The sequence below is a fragment of the Sceloporus occidentalis genome, unplaced genomic scaffold (assembly GCF_023333645.1).
Source record: "Sceloporus occidentalis isolate IW3139 unplaced genomic scaffold, rSceOcc1.0.p SCAF_50, whole genome shotgun sequence".
Classification (NCBI taxonomy): domain Eukaryota; kingdom Metazoa; phylum Chordata; class Lepidosauria; order Squamata; family Phrynosomatidae; genus Sceloporus; species Sceloporus occidentalis.
In genome coordinates, this window is record NW_028317030.1 from 653,330 (window position 1) to 659,329 (window position 6,000).

The following is a 6,000-nucleotide window of genomic DNA, read 5'->3' on the forward strand; positions in this document are numbered from 1 at the left end:
CTTTGTATTCATTTTTTCTTCGTTTTCTGGTGGTTGCCATGGAAATGCCATGAAACGGTGCTAAAGTCAATAAATGAATGCATTGTTCAATAGGGAATTTGAGACCGATTTTACGCACTTGCCTAACATTTGCGACTTGAGTATAATGGCATACTTACCTACAACCCCAATTTAACCGTACAGGATTGAATGACAAGCGGGACTGTCCCGTGAGATTTGGGACTGTTGGGAGGTATGTGGATGGATGAAAGTGGTCAAAAACTCAAAATAAGCTTAGACTTAGAGTTATAGGGTTAATTAAGGTTAAGGATAGTAGTGGTGCACCGGTTTGGTTAAACATCTATTATTAATTTATCTAACTTAAAATTTAATAGGTGTTATTAACATAAGGGGTTATTTTCTAATTATATTTTACAAGTTATTTAATTTATTATATTTTTTGTACCTATATTTGCATACCTACTTTACCCAAATGTGACGGGACAGGACTGAAAAAAACTGAAAAATCGGGACTTTTTTCAGGTAGAGAAAGCTGAAAACAGCCCATGGGCTATTTTGCTTATCTAACATTCAAAAAATAGATTAATAAATATAGTGCAGCGCTCCGTTTATAATAACTCTATATTAGTAGTGCTATGCAGTTTTGTATTATATAACAATTGAATATGTCCCTTCTTACAAAGTAACACCCATCGTATGTAAAGAGAAAAAAAAGGATACTTGGATTCAAATCACAGATGGTATCTTCTATGAGACCCTCAACATAGGGGTTATGTGTTAAGTGCTAGCAGCTATTTTTTATATTCATTTTATATACTTTATTTATCCATATATCTATTAGAAGCGCCATTAGTCACTTTATTTTTGTATGGCTTATCTAACATTTACTACAAGAATTTAGCTACATCCCTGGTGCCACGTCTCTGTTTCCTATTCATAGCTTTAAAGAAAGAAAGACCCATCCCGAAGGAGAGCCTTCAAGCCCTCATAGTGACAATTCCCAACCAGTGATAAAATTGGACAACTGCTCTATCTACAGGCCAATTTCCCTGCTGAATGGGGTTGTTAAATTGTATGCCAAAGTGTTTGCGAATTGACTTACTCCCTTTGTGTTGTCCCTTCTGCATCTGGATAAGTTGGGGTTCATTTTAGGTAGCCAACCCCATAACAATACCGCAACTTCTTGAATGTCATATGGAAATCAGAGGCCCACACCTCCCTTGTCTTCTGGCATCTTTTGACGCTGACACACAAAAGAAAGCCCTGCGCTCAAACTCCCATCATTCTTAGGCGGCAGCAACGGCTATAGTATTCATCAGCCCAAAATACATAGAACAAACACAAAAAAAGTTACCTGCGCACTATCCCAAACACCTGTGCTCATATAGACAAATGGAGGTTTTTAGTTTCACTCCAATGGCCATTAAAATGGAAGCTCGCCTGCCACGTCACGGCAAACCTCTTAGGCGAGTCCTACACTATACAATTCACCTCGCTGCTGTGAGCTAAAGGTAAAAATCTCCTTTGACGCTGAGAAGGCTTTTGACCGACTTTACTAGGAATGCTTACAAAAAAGTTTAGCGAAATTGGGCGTCCACCAATCCCTACAAACAGGGATAAATGGCACTATATAGAAACCCCGGCAAGTGTCTGTTTGTTAGGATTCTGCACTATGCTTTTTAATTTTACCAATGTGATCCGTGTAAGAGCATATGCCTTGATCAAAGGATTCCCAATTGAGACATCTCCCTCGGTCTCTTCGGGTATGATATCTTCACCGTCCTTACATCCCCAAACAGTTCTTCTTCTACCTAGATGAACGCCTGGAGAACTATAAATAAGTATCCTATTGCAAACCTATCATTTCGAAAACTCAGGCACTGAACAATCTTTTACTCATCCCAAAAAAAGCTCATGAAAAAACCTGCTAAATAGATTCTACTATTTGTCTTGAGTTTAGAAATACCAGATGGGAGTGTTGGTTAAGAAGGACCAGGAAAAAGCGGAAACTTTAAATAACAGTTTTTCCTCAGTATATATTAAGGAGGAACCTATGGCAATGGATATATTGAAGGGCTGTTTAGGGATAATATTCAAGCATTCATTGGGAAGAGAAGATGGATGGTGACGTAGAACGCTGCACGCATCACGCTATGCGTGCTGAGTAATACGCCTGCGGCTAGTGCCGGCTTTTGGAGACGTATGGCGATGCTCGGTTTTACCGGGTAATGGTGTAGCTGCCGAGACGAAAATTTAGCGCTTCCGAGCCTCAGAATAATCCCAGGACAGCGGTTTATTTTATTACAGCGGACTCAGCCTGACCCAGCCTGGGGGATCAACCTGGTATTTGGCACCCACTTACTTGCATACTTTCTATACATTTCCTGCGTGTTTTTATTTGCCTGGAGTAAGAAGCAGGATATATGGCATCCTGATGGTCGAATAGAAAACACAGATGCAGAGATATATGGACATATCCCTCGTCCACGACTACAACTGCGATTCCATCTAGTTGTTCACCGTCCGGTTTTCAACGCAAGATAAGTGACGTTTTTAGTATACATATATCTCTCTGTATACTGCTATTAACTGAGATTCAAAGAAATTTCTGGAAGTATCAACACACTATCGCACTACATTGCTGCACTACGCCATTAACTGGAGATATTTATACTTATAAACATCCGGAGGCCTAAATCTATGAGGTCCCTGGGAATTTCACTGCTTACCACCGAATATATTTTTTATTTTTCTCATTATTTTGAAATAGCTTGAATTTTTTGGACTCAAAATGAATTAATAAGAATTAATGCGAATAATCTAAGTAAAAGACGAGAGGTATAAAACCTTAGGAGATCAAGGAAATATATGAGGAGGGGGTTAACAAGCTAAGGAAAGAAAGGAGTAAAAAAGAGAGAGAGGAAGGAAGAAAAAGAGCAAAAAAAAAAAAAAAGGAAAATAAAGGGAAAAAAAAATAAGGAGAGAAACATCATATAAGAAATTAACGGGTATAAACGGCTTCAGAGCACTTGTATTTAAAATACTAAGATGCCGCCAAAAAAGACAGAGAAAGGGATAGAGAAAAGGACAGAAGATTGAGCCATGAAAAATCTAAAGTCCTAACTACATAATACTCTCCCAAACCGATTCTCACTACACCTACACCCAAACATCCTTCAAAAGACTCCTCGGACATATCAGTTGATTCCTCTCTTGATACTCACCCCCAATTGGTACAAACTGAATTAATCAATCCAATCAAGATTAATAATATAAGTGATTTATATTCCAAACTCACTATAGAAATGAAAACCAATACAATCTCTCTGAAGCAAGACAGTGCATCAATTTCAGAAAAATTTATCTCACAATCAAACCTAATCCAGGCACTGCAGGACGAACTAGAGAATCTTAGAATGCAGAACAGTGATCTCAGATCTAATTATCAAGCTATAGAAACGAAATTAACACTCTTGGAAGACAGATCAAGATGGAAAAACTTGCGGATAAGGGGGATACCTGAAGAAATTAGCAATCTGGAGAATTATTTAAAGGATCTTCTATCAACCTTTATTAAAGAAGATAGTTTAGGTCATTTTTTGCTGGAAAACTTTCATAGACTTCCTAAACCAAAAGACCTAATCACTAGCACTCCAAGGGATGTAATAGTCCGTTTCAACAATTTTTACATCAAGAATCTTTTTATAACACAATTTAATAAAAATTCTGCACAAAGTCAGCAATATAAAGATCTGAAACTTCTTCCTGATTTCTCAATGGCAATACGAAAGTTTAGAAGACAATTTTATGATGGCACTAAGAAACTCCGCGATCTGAGCATCAAGTATAAATGGGGATCACCCTTTAAGTTGATTATACAGAATGAGGGAGAAACGCTAGTAATTAATAAACCTCCAGAACTTGAAGATTTCTTATCTACATTCTCGCATAGGAAAAGTACTTTGTAGGGACGACGATAGCAAGGCAGCTATCCCATTATGAATTGAACTTTTTATTAATAATTTATTTAATTTATTTAACTTATTATTATTTATTTTTTTTTGGTATTTAGGACACTTGTCACTTTAAATTATGAGTACTTGCACACTATTAGAAGATTTGCACACTCTCTATCATAATTGTATGTATTAGAAATGCACTTGGAAAATCTGAAGTTTTTTAAGTTATATTGATTTTGAATAGTTAATACACTATGAATTGAGTTTTATAGTTAGATATATCTACTTAAATATCTATAATATTTATTATTTTAACTTTCACCATATTTTCTATTTATTTGGATAGTTAGCACCTTTGCACTTTAATTCTGCAAATATTCACTATTATTTGCAGACTCAATACACCACATTATAAATATTAATTTTGGGTAAAGGAACATTAATATACACTAGAAATACACACTGTAATAATTTATTTATTATTATTATTGATTAACTAATTTTACCAATGATCACATAACAATGAAGTGGCAGCACACTAAATGCCTTTGGCACTTTATACCCGCTAAATTGCACTTAATTACTACCTATAATAATGTATTTATTTGATGCAGTAATTTATTTATTATTATTATTATTGATTGATTAATTCCATTAATAATGAAATTATCATATAATAATGAAATGGCAGCACACTAAATGTTTTTAGCACTTTATTCTTGCTCATTTGCACTTAATTATCACTTACAATAATTAAAAAATAAGTTTGAGGAATTTGTAAGTTTAAAGTGCTACTGGGTTAAGCCATTTCTTACATATTTCATATGTTTACTAGTGTCTAAACAATATATTATATTATTTATTTACTTAATTTATATTTAATTCTGTAATAATTTACTTATTATTATTATTGATTAATTAATTTTACCAATAATGAATTTATTATATAACAATGAAATGGCTGCACACTAAATTTCTTTAGCACTTTATATCTGCTTATTTGCACTTAATTATTATTTACAATAACGTATTTATTTGATGAAATAACTTACTTATTATTATTATTACTGATTAATTAATTCTATTAATAATGAAAGTATTATATAATAATGAAATGGCGGCACATTAAATGCCTTTAGCACTTTATTTTTGCTCATTTGCACTTAATTATCACCTACAATAATTAATGATTAATTAATTCTATTAATAATGAAAGTATTATATAATAATGAAATGGCGGCACATTAAATGCCTCTAGCACTTTATTTTTGCTCATTTGCACTTAATTATCACTTACAATAATTAAAAAACAAGCTTGAGGAAATTGAAAGTTTTAAGTATTACTGGGTTAAGCCATTTTTTTACATGCTTCACATGTTTACTAGTGTCTAAACAATATATTATATTAAATATTTATTTAACTTATATTTAATTTTGTAATAATCTACTTATTATTATTATCGATTAATTAATTCTACTAATAATGAATTTATCACTTAACAATGAAGTGGCAGCACACTAAATTTCTTTAGCACTTTATACCTGTTTATTTGCACCTAATTATTATTTACAATAATGTATTTATTGGATGAAATAACTTATTTATTAATATTATTATTGATTAATTAATTCCATTAATAATGAAAGTATCATATAATAATGATACTTTGGTATCATTTAGCACCTTGTTTTTGCTCATTTGCACTTAATTATTACTTACAATAATGTATTTATTTATTTAATGTATATCTTTATTTTTATTAATTCATTTATTATTATTATTTTCATTAACTATATTGGTTAAAATCGAATTTATTATATTTTAATGAAAATAGAAGTGTATTAATTAATTAAATAATATACTAAGATATAATTACATCATATTAGTGTATTGCACATAAACACTGCTTAATAAATATTATTTATTTACTTATTTGGTTAAATTACACTTAAAATTTTTACTTATTTATTATCACCCTATTCATTAATTAATATGGCTAAAAGAATTTACCATATTTAAAGAAGTAGTAGTACACTAATT